Source organism: Eschrichtius robustus, chromosome 14 (assembly GCF_028021215.1).
Source record: "Eschrichtius robustus isolate mEscRob2 chromosome 14, mEscRob2.pri, whole genome shotgun sequence".
NCBI classification, from domain to species: Eukaryota; Metazoa; Chordata; class Mammalia; order Artiodactyla; family Eschrichtiidae; genus Eschrichtius; species Eschrichtius robustus.
In genome coordinates this window covers 58,823,850-58,835,701 of record NC_090837.1, presented here as the reverse complement: position 1 = coordinate 58,835,701, position 11,852 = coordinate 58,823,850, and the positions used below count along the sequence as shown (strand labels likewise).

At 35.1% G+C, this 11,852-nt stretch overlaps 1 non-coding gene across 1 annotated transcript; it reads right to left on the bottom strand.

Annotated features, from left to right (window-relative positions):
- Window positions 1–10,477: 10,477 nt before the first annotated feature.
- On the bottom strand, window positions 10,478–10,585 carry LOC137777101 (U6 spliceosomal RNA). Its single transcript, XR_011076426.1, has one exon. It is a non-coding gene; the product is annotated as a U6 spliceosomal RNA (small nuclear RNA).
- Between the last annotated feature and the right edge of the window lie 1,267 nt (window positions 10,586–11,852).

The window sequence follows — 11,852 nt, the reverse complement described above, 5'->3', positions numbered from 1 at the left end:
ATGTAACATTGTTGAAAATAGAGTAACGCCCGTCAAGGGCCACTATCGGGTCTTTTTCAGACACCCAAGGACTGGAAAATTACTGAAGACAAAAAGTTACAGATTCTCAGAAAAACCACATCCTATAGAAGCATAGCCAGCTCGAATACAACTGTGGACCAAAACACATAAGAACCCACCACCTCTTTCCTGCACCTTGCCCTTTGTAGCCCAATAAAAGACTCAAACCCCCACCCTTCAGGGACGACACCATTTTCTGCGTCTGGCCCCTTTCCTCCCTTGGAAAGTGAATTAAAACTTTCTTTTCTTCTCACTTCTGTGAATTCTTTCACAACCCGCGTTGACTCACCTGACAATAATTTCATGAGAGTGCTTCACAGAAAAGGGGGTGGGAGGCGAAAGTATTTCAGACTAACTATATTGAAGTCTTTTCTTCCTTGAAATAATTTTACTAATATTGGGCATGAAGAAAGCTATAAAAATATAAATGTAAAACCCAAATATAATTGAAGAAACCCAGCATTGATAATATCTCTGTTCTGCTGAAGCGTAATGTTCCTATTCCTATTTTTCTTTTCCTATTGCCACCAGCACTGTGGTTATCCACATTATAGATTCCCTTAATCGTGTTATCACTGTTACAGAGATAAACAGCACAATTCTGCTTAGGTTTTGTACAGTGTTAGGTCCCACTTGCCATTTCAGTATAAGCAGTCACAATTCATATAATGAAAACCACATATGTTCACATTTCAAGTTGTAAAACAGTGAGTTGCAGACAAAAATTCAGATATATGTGAACACATAACACCAACACACAAACACATTTTTTCTATCCTAGTGAAACCTGTGTTTTCCACAGAATATCCTCAAATCTGAAAGAAGATATTGCTCCATTCTCATTGAACCATCCCACACCCATCCTGCCATGCACACTTACACAAATACACACACACACACACACACATTCAAATCTACTATTTTTCTAAGACATACCTTGTTAACTTCTGCTTTTATCTTTATTATTTACTCTTTTGAGCTTTCTTTGCTTGTTCTATTTTCAGTTTCTTCAGCTGGGTATTTAATTTGTTTACATTCTTTCATTTTTACTAGTGAAAGAGTTTGCTATGAATTTTCCTCTGACCACTGCTTTAAGTGTATCCCAGGATTTCTTGTATGTAGTATTTTTATTATTTGATTGACTTCTCTGGTTTCAATCTCTATTTCTCTGTTTCACCCAAGATTTGTCTAATAGAAAGTGGAAGGGGCTTTTAGTTTCTTCATTTGTTAATAATTTCTAGTTATATTGCACTGTCATCAGAGAGTATCGTTTGTAGTATTTATGCTTTATAGGACATCTTGATGTTTTTCTTGTGAAGTAATATGTGAAAAACTTTGGAAATGTTCCATAGCACTGGAAAGGAAGACTATTTTCTAATATCATGGTCTAAAATTTGTTATATGATGATAAGATCTACTTTATTGATTATGTTGCTTATGTTTTCTGGCTCCTTAATTATTTTTGGTTTGTCCACTTGTTCTGTCTTGATCTGAGATTGCTGTCTTAAAGTCTCTAATTATTACAGTGTTTCTATATATGTTCTACAGTTTTTACTTTGTAAAGGTGGTTGCTACATTATTTGTTCATATATACTCATAAATTACATATTTTAAAATATGAGCATTAAAAATCTCAAATTTTATTAATTTTTAAATTGAATACTGCTTTATAGATATCAAGTTCACATTCTTCTGTTCTCACTGTTTTTATGGGCCTGGGGTACTTTTGTCTATATCATTTGCTTGCTTTGCTGAATCACTTTGTTTTAATTATGTCCCTTGAATACAGCGTATAGCTGGGTATTGCTTTTTAAGCCAAAGTGAAAATCAAATTTTTTAACAACTTTAGTTCATTCATATTTATTGATATGACTAATATGTCTCAATTCTGTTGTCCCAATTGTGTCACTATATTTTTAAATTTTTGTGTATTAGATTATACTTGCTATGCTTACTCCTTCACAAGATGTGCATTATTTGCTCTTTAAACACAATAATTAGGAAGGATCATATTTTCATTCTAATGGTTACATTTGAATTTATATCTTTTATAATACCATTTATCCTACATTTTCTTATTTGATATTTTACTCTTTGGTTTGTTAATTTTAGATGGTATATTTTACATCCTACTTATTGACTTATAGGTGAGTTTATTCTACTTTATGTTTCCTCTCTTCTCTCATATTTAGTTGCTTTTTTTCTGTTTTGTCATAAAATGTAACATCTGTGCATTCATGCCTTTGGTTTTTTTTGCAATAAACAAGGAAATTTAGTTATTTCTGAGATATACATTTTAAAATAATAACAAGAATTATGACATAACATTATACCAGAACATATAAGATTTTTAGGAATTTCATGTAATGTCTGGAACATTTGTATTAACATATTTCCATACAAATAACCGAAAGAAAGTTTAGTATTGGTGTGTTTTTTTTTGAATTTTAATTTATTTATGTTTTTATACAATAGGTTCTTATTAGTTATCAATTTTATACACATCAGTGTATATATGTCAATCCCAATCACCCAGTTCATCACACAATCATCCCCACACCCCCAAGGCTATCCTCCCTTGGTGTCCCTACGTTTCTTCTCTACATCTGTATCTCAATTTCTGCCCTGCAAACCGGTTCATCTGTACCATTTTTCTGGTTCCACAGACATGCATTAATATACAATATTTGTTTTTTCTTTCTGACTTACTTCACTCTGTATGACAGTCGCTAGATCCACCAACGTCTCAACAAATGACTTAATTTAGTTCCTTTTTTGGCTGAGTAATATTCCATTGTAGATATGTACCACACTTCTTTACCCATTCATCCGTTGATGGGCATTTAGGTTGCCTCCATGACCTGGCTATTGTATATAGTGCTGCAATGAACATTGGGGTGCATGTGTATTTTTGAATTATGGTTTTCTCTGGGTATATGACCAGTAGTGGGATTGCTGGATCATATGGTAATTCTATTTATAGATTTTTAAGGAACCTCCATACTGTTCTCCATAGTGGCTGTATCAATTTACATTCCCACCAACAGTGCAGGAGGGTTCCCTTTTCTCCACACCCTCTCCAGCATTTGTTGTTTGTAGATTTTCTGATGATGCTCATTCTAACTGGTGTGAGGTGATACGTCATTGTAGTTTTGATTTGCATTTCTCTAATAATTAGTGATGTTGAGCAGCTTTTCATGTGCTTCCTGGCCATCTGTATGTCTTCTTTGGATAAATGTCTACTTAGGTCGTCTGCCCATTTTTGGATTCGGTTGTTTGTTTCTTTAATATTGAGCTGCATGAGCTGTTTATATATTTTGGAGATTAATCATTTGTCTGTTGATTCATTTGAAAATATTTTCTCCAATTCTGAGGGTTATCTTTTCATCTTGTTTATAGTTTCCTTTGCCATGCAAAAGCTTTGAAGTTTCATTAGGTCCCATTTGTTTATTTTTGTTTTTATTTCCATTACTCTAGGAGGTGGATCAAAAAAGATCTTGCTGTGATTTATGTCAAAGAGTGTTCTTCCTATGTTTTCCTCTAAGAGTTTTATAGTGTCCAGTCTTATATTTAGGTCTCGAGTCCATTTTGAGTTTATTTTTGTGTATGGTGTTAGGGAGTGTTCTAATTTCATTCTTTTACATGTAGCTGTCCAGTTTTCACAGCACCACTTATTGAAGAGACTGTCTTTTCTCCATTGTATATCCTTGCCTCCTTTGTCATAGATTAGTTGACCATAGGTGCATGGGTTTATCACTGGACTTTCTATCTTGTTCCATTGACCTATGCTTCTGTTCTTGTGCCAGTACCATAGTGTCTTGATTACTGTAGCTTTGTAGTATATTCTGAAGTCAGGGAGTCTGATTCCCCCAGCTCCGTTTTTTTCCCTCAAGATTGCTTTGGCTATTGGAGGTCTATTGTGTCTCCATACAAATTTTAAGATGATTTGTTCTGGTTCTGTAAAAAATGCCATTGGTAATTTGATAGGGATTGCATTGAATCTGTAGATTGCTTTGGGTAGTATAGTCATATTCACAATATTGATTCTTCCAGTCAAGAACATGGTATATCTCTCCATCTGTTGGCATCATCTTTAATTACTTTCACCCATGTCTTATACTTTTCGGCATACAGGTCTTTTGTCTCCCTAAGTAGGTTTATTCCTAGGTATTTTATGGTTTTTGTGGCAATAATAAATGGGAGTGTTTCATAAATTTCTTTTTCAGATTTTTCATTATTAGTGTATAGGAATGCAAGAGATTTCTGTGCATTAATTTTGTATCCTGCAACTTTACCAAATTCATTGATTAGCTCCAGTAGTTTTCTGTTGGCATTTTTAGGATTCTCTATGTATAGTATCATGTCATCTGCAAACAGTGACAGTTTTAGTTCTTCTTTTCCAATTTGTATTCCTTTTATTTATTTTCCTTCTCTGATTGCTGTGGCTAGGACTTCCATAACTATGTTGAATAATAGTGGTGAGAGTGGATATCCTTGTCTTGTTACTGATCTTAGAAGAAATGTTTTCAGTTTTTCACCATTGAGAATGATGTTTGCTGTGGGTTTGTCATATATGACCTTTATTATGTTGAGGTAGGTTCCCCCTATGCCCACTTTCTGGAGAGTACTTATCATAAATGGGTGTTGAATTTTGTCAAAAGCTTTTTCTGCATCTATTGAGATGATCATATGGTTTTTATTGTTCAGTTTGTTAATATGGTGTATCACATTGATTGATTTGCATATATTGAAGAATCCTTGCATCCCTAGGATAAATCTCACTTGCTCATGGTGTATGATCCTTTTAATGTGTTGTTGGATTCTGTTTGGTAGTATTTTGTTGAGGATTTTTGCATCAATATTCATCAGTGATATTGGTCTGTAATTTTCTTTTTTTGTAGTATCTTTGTCTGGTTTTGGTATCAGGGTAATGGTGGCCTCATAGAATGAGTTTGAGAGTGTTCCTTCCTCTGCAATTTGTTCGAAGAGTTTGAGAAAGATGGGTGCTAGCTCTTCTCTAAGTGATTTGAAAGAATTCACCTGTGAAGCCATATGGTCCTGGACTTTAGTTTGTTGGAAGATTTTTAATCACAGTTTCAATTTCATTACTTTTGAATGGTCTGTTCATATTTTCTATTTCTTCCTGGTTCACTCTTGGAAGGTTATACCTGTCTAAGAATTTTTCCATTTCTTCCAGGTTGTCCATATTATTGGCATAGAGTTGCTTGTAGTAGTCTCTTAGGATGTGTTGTATTTCTGTGGTGTCTGTTGTAATTTCTCCTTTTTCATTTCTAATTTTATTGATTTGAGTCCTCTCCCTCCTTTTCTTGCAGAGTCTGGCTAATGGTTTATCAATTTTGTTTACCTTCTCAAAGAATTAGCTTTTAGTTTTATTGATCTTTACTATTGTTTTCTTTGTTTCTATTTCATTTATTTCTGCTCTGATCTTTATGGTTTCTTTCCTTCTGCTAAATTTGCATTTTGTTAGTTCTCCTTCTTTAGTTCCTTTACGTGTAAGCTTAGATTGTTTACTTGAGATTTTTCTTGTTTCTTGAGGTAGGCTTGTATAGCTATAAACTTCCCTCTTAGAACTGCTTTTGCTGCAGCCCACAGGTTTTGGATCATCGTGTTTTCATTTTCATTTGTCTCTAGGTATTTTTTCATTTCCTCTTTGATTTCTTCAGGGATCTCTTGCTTATTTAGTAACGTATTGTTTAGCCTCCATGTGTTTCTGTTTTTTACTTTTTTTTCCCTGTAATTCGTTTCTAATCTCATAGCGTTGTTGTCAGAAAAGATGCTTGATATGATTTCAATTTTCTTAATTTTACTGTGGCTTGATTTGTGACCCAAGGTGTGATCTATCCTGGAGAATGTCCCATGCCCACTTGAGAAGAAAGTGTAATCTGCTGTTTTTGGATGGAATGTCCTATAAATATCAATTCAATCTATCTGGTCTTTTGTGTCATTTAAAGCTTCTGTTTCCTTATTTATTTGCATTTTTTATGATCTGTCCATTGGTGTAAGTGAGGTGTTAAAGTCCCCCACTATTATTGTGTTACTGTCAATTTCCTCTTTTATAGCTGTTAACAGTTGCCTTATGTATTGAAGTGCTCCTATGTTGGGTGCATATATATTTATAATTGTTATATCTTCTTCTTGTATTGATCGCTTGATCATTATGTAGTGTCCTTCCTTGTCTCTTGTAACATTCTTTATTTTAAAGTCTATTTTATCTGATATGAGTATTGCTACTCCATCTTTCTTTTGATTTCCATTTGCATGGAATATCTTTTTCCATCCCCTCACTTTCAGTCTGTATGTGTCCCTAGGTCTGAAGTGGGTCTCTTGTAGATAGCATATATATGGGTCTTGTTTTTGTATCCATTCAGCAAGCCTGTGTCTTTTGGTTGGAGCATTTAATCCATTCACGTTTAAGGTAATTATCGATATGTATGTTCTTATGACCATTTTCTGAATTGTTTTGGGTTTGTTTCTGTAGTTCATTTTCTTCTCTTGTGTTTCCCACTTAGAGAAGTTCCTTTATCATTTGTTGTAGAGCTGGTTTGGTGGTGCTGAATTCTCTTAGCTTTTGCTTGTCTGTAAAGCTTTTGATTTCTCCATCGAATCTGAATGAGATCCTTGCCGGATAGAGTAATCTTGGTTGTAGGTTCTTCCCTTTCATCACTTTAAGTATATCATGCCACTCCCTTCTGGCTTGTAGAGTTTCTGCTGAGAAATCAGCTGTTAACCTTATGGGTGTTCCCTTGTATGTTATTTGTCATCTTTCCCTTGCTGCTTTCAATTCTTTGTCTTCAATTTTTGCCAATTTGATTACTATGTGTCTCGGCATGTTTCACCTTGGGTTTATACTGTATGGAACTAGCTGCACTTCCTGGACTTAGGTGGCTATTTCCTTTCTCATGTTAAGGAAGTTTTCAACTATAATCTCTTCAAATATTTTCTCTGGTCCTTTCTCTCTCTCTTCTCCTTCTGGGACCCCTATAATGCGAATATTGTTGCATTTAATGTTGTCCCATATGTCTCTTAGGCTGTCTTCATTTCTTTTCATTCATTTTTCTTTTTTCTGTTCTGCAGCAGTGAATTCCACCATTCTGTCTTCCAGGTCACTTATCCTTTCTTCTGCCTCAGTTATTTTGCTATTGATTCCTTCTAGTACAGTTTTCCTTTCAGTTATTGTATTGTTCATCTCTGTTTGTTTGTTCTTTAATTCTTCCAGGTCTTTGTTCAACATTTCTTGCCATCTTTTCGATCTTTGCCACCATTGTTTTTTCTGAGGTCCTTGATCATCTTCACTATCATTATTCTGAATTCTTTTTCTGGAAGGTTGCCTATCTCCACTTCATTCAGTTGTTTTTCTGGGGTTTTATCTTTTTCCTTCATCTGGTACATAGCCCTCTGCCTTTTCATCTTGTCTATCTTTTTGTGAATCTGTTTAGTGCACTTTGATAGAAGTACAAGGTAAATATATATATGCATTTATTTTTATATGTGTATGTATATATATCAAAGTCTTTGCTTTTATTAGTGTTTTTAACTTAGTTAAGAACATAAGACATATCCTTTAAAAGATTTAAAAATAAAGAGGTGTGTGCTTAGTGCCAAATAAGTAATTTTTTTAAAAAAATTGTTAAATTTTATATTTGGCTGTGTCAGGTCTCAAGTGTGGCATACGTGATCTTCGTTCAGGCATGTAGAATTTTTTGTTGTGGCACGGGCTGTTCATTGGGGCATGCAGGCTTCTCTCTAGTTGTGGCATGTGGGGTTTCTCTCTCTGGTTGTGTCATGGGGGCTCCAGGGCGTGTGGGCACTGTAGTTTCTGGCACACGGGCTCCCTCATTGAGGTGCATGAGCTCAGTAGTTGTGGTGCACAGGCTTAATTGCCCCATGGCACATGGGTTCTTAGTTCCCTGATGAGGGTTCTAACCCACGTCCCCTCCTTCAGAAGCCTTCTTTGTTTCTCGTCCTCTCTGATCAGCTCTGTAATCTCTCTCCATTTAGGGGTACCATTCTGTAGTCCTGCCGGTCGGCAAAGCTCCCAGGGGCACCGTCTGTTCATTGGACACCTCACCCTGGGCTCGCGGGTGCCCTGTACTGTGCCCCAAGGCGCTCCGCCAGCCCCCCTGCTTGCAGCCTGCAGCCAGCACTGCCTGTGTCCCGTCTGCTCTGCACTCCAACCTGTGCTCAGCTGCCTTTCCATGCCTCTGTTTTTGTCTTAGATCTACATTTGTATGCATTAAAATGCCCATCATCAGTCCTTTGTTGAGGTTTTCCCATTTATCTATTGAGTGAATGAAGCTAATCTAGTAAATTCTTCATGGAGGTCTCATGGGCAGAGAATGTTTTACATTGTGTATGTTCAATATTGGTTTTTTAAAGACTTGGTATTTGACAAGCACATTAGCTGGCAATTAAAATCTGTTTTCATACCTTCATTCATTGAGATTTATTATTCTAAAGTTACTCTATTGTTGCCTTTCCTTGTATGTTGTTTTTAAATAGTCTAATGATCTTGTAAATTATTTGATCTTTTACCTGGAGGCCTTGATAGGCTTTTGGATTTTTTTAAGTCTAATAATTTTAGTAGGATACACCTTGGAGATGATAATTCTGGGTTAATTTTCCTAGGTCCCTAGTGGGCCTTTTCAATATGTAGATTTTACACTCTTTTATTTCTGGGAAGTTTTGTTCAGTTATATTTTTAAATATTAATTCTGTTCTATTGTTTAGTTTTCTTTTTCAGGGACTCTGATTGTACCTATGTTATTCTAGTTTTGTCTACCTTCCATGTCCTTTACTTCATCTTTGGCTTTTTTACTTCTTTTCTTATCTCATTTTCATTTTGTTAGTTATTTTCCTGACTTTCTTCAACAGTCTTCAGTTGAGAAATATTTCTGTATTTCTCCTATTTTTTTTTCTGAGTACAATCAACTCGTTTTATTGCTTCTTGAGTTTTGTTTCTATTCTGATTCAAAGTGGTAACCTACTTTAGCATCTATAATTTTCTTCTGCCTTATTTTTCTACTTTGAAAAAGAGTTTTGTCAGTCAAGATGTGCTAAATCATATTTTCTGTTATGTTATGGCAATTTTTACTAGATTTATCCAGTTTCTTCTGTTCATTCTGTGGATTTGGTGTGGTTTACAAGATTAATGTTTACAATGGCATATTCTGTCAGTGCTCCAAAGTTTAGATTCTTTAGTGAATTTTTGTCTTTTTTGCACATGTGTTTGCTTGAGGGTGGAACTGTGTTTTTCCTCTTTTGCTTTTTCTCTTTCCACATAATCATCAAAGATGTTTCTCTGTCACTTTTGTCCTTTCTTCCCCCTCCCACCCATAAGTTCTACAGGGCTGTCATTTCAAGTAGTACATACTTGTAAATGCCTTCTTTGCCATGCATGCTCTGATCTACCAAGGCATATTGTTAGTATTTTCTGACTTAAGAGTGAATGTAATCTTTCTGGCAGTGTTTTGGCTCAACTTTAGTCCTGTCACCAGCTGCTTTCTTTTTTCTTCTCTGCACTTTTTCTTAGACTGCTCTTGCTTGACCTCAAAGTCTTATGATATAATGGAAACATAAGAGATCATTTTGTGATTTTTCTTCTTCTGCTTTTTTCTTATTTCTTTTTTGGTTCCAGTTATTTTTAAATTAAGTGATACTCTAAGTACATTGAGTGTGTCCTTCATGTGTAGTTTTGATTGTCTTGTTTTTCTGTATTATTCTATAGGAAATAGTGAGGGACACGGGCTTAAGCACTACTAGTTTTCCAGCTACCATATTTGCTTCTCTTCCATTAGAAACCAGATTTGAAACACTCCCTACAGGGAGTAGCTAGAAGGCATTACTCAAATGCTCCAATAAAAAGCACATTCAGCAATGAAGAATGTAGCTTCTTTATGAAAGTAGCTTCCAAGTTCAAACTTGGAAGAGGCCTTAGTGATTATCTGGTATGACCAGAAATTAGAAACTAAAGTAAATAAAACAACTCTTTTAAATTGTCATAGATATTGACTGAGTCATTACCAGAAACCAGGTCTCCTGATTCTCAGTCCAGTGCTGGTTTTTTGGTTTTTTTGTCTTGTTTGTTTTTTAATATTCAATACATATTCATTTATTTTACACTTACAAAACAAATCGCCCACCCTTCTGCCTCATCCCCTAAAACAATTTAGTTTTACAAACATTAAGAATCTTAAACTAAATGAAGGTAAACAATTGCAGAACAATTATTTTTCAATGTAGCTGTCATAATTACTAGAGTTTAAATCTCCTAAAAGTGACCAGTGTCCAAGCAATTTATAAGGAAATCCTGCTTATCATCCAAAATGAAAATTCCATATTACAAGTTAGCAAATTCTAGTACAAAAGTAGTCTGTGTGATGGAATAGTCTTTTCTTTTAAAAATATGGAATGCTTCACAAATTTCTGTGCCACCCTTGTTCAGAGGTCATGATAATCTTCTCTGTATTGTTTCGATTGTTTTTCTATGTGCTGCTGAAGTGAGCACTGGTTGTGTTTATCATGCCTTAATGCCTAGTTTGTATGAGAAAATGCTTCAACAGTATCAAGAACTACATAGTCATTAAGGGTTAAGTTAGTTCTCTAGCCTGAATAGAAAAGTCAGATTCTATGTACTTTCCATAAGTTACTTTACTGTCAACCAGTGCTTCTGAATACCATGGAGAACACAGATAATAGAATTAGGTGTACCCTGAGTTGGTATCAAAGCAGTCAAAAGTAGATTAAAGTTGATCATTATACCAACCAGTGAATATATAATTTCCAGCAAGTGTTATGGAACATTGAAAATGATTATCGACCTACATTTCCACATTTATACCTTGGTGGGCCTTTGTGGACTCATGAAATAGATAAGATTTTAGATCCCTTTAACATTCCTTGTCTTTCTGACAGTACATATCACATCATCAAATTGTGCAATAGAAGCCCAAGAACACCTATTTCATTATAAATATGCTAATTGACACAAAAGCATTTGGATTTTGGTGTAATCATAAAGAAATTTTCTCTTCCATTATTAAAAAAATAAGTACGTTTACATATATGAAGATAGGATAAAGACTGATAAAGATGGACTTTTCAGCTCTCACATACTTGAGCCTCTTTTTAATACAGGCTTAAAATCTAAGATGAAATAAAAAGATTGGTTTTGCAAGAGGCACTTATTTGTCACTACCATCGCCTATGGGTATTACATACATTGCTGCACACTGCTTTGCTTTAGAAGGGAAGAAGGTAAGACCCTGTCTTTATAAACTGGTTTTTACGTAAGTGACATTTTCTCAAGTTGTCAGCATTTAATTTTCCACTGACACACTTACAAGCTTTCATGAACAGTTGAATGCAAATGTGACACTAACCCTGAATGAAGCATGGTTTCCCTATTAAAGCCTTTGGTACCAAGACAATGGCAAGTAATAAATACTTACCACTGGTCCATTTCCACAGTGAAGTTTCTCATTGCAAACTCACCAACAACTTTTGACCTCTGAACCCAAAGATCATCAATTACCCAGCTTACAGAGGTGGAATACAGTGAACCAGCAGCATCATTTAGTTGTCACCCAGTTAACAGCTGAAAAGTAATTTGTCCAATATTTCAACCTCCAGGGAGAATTCTTTATTAGCTTTTGTATAGGTTTGCCTTTCAATTGGATGATTTGAATAGCTTCTGTGGTAAGAGAGATGCTGCTCTCAGATATTGATTTTGCATTTCATCTCATCATTAATGCTTTGAACCTCATGGGAAGTCA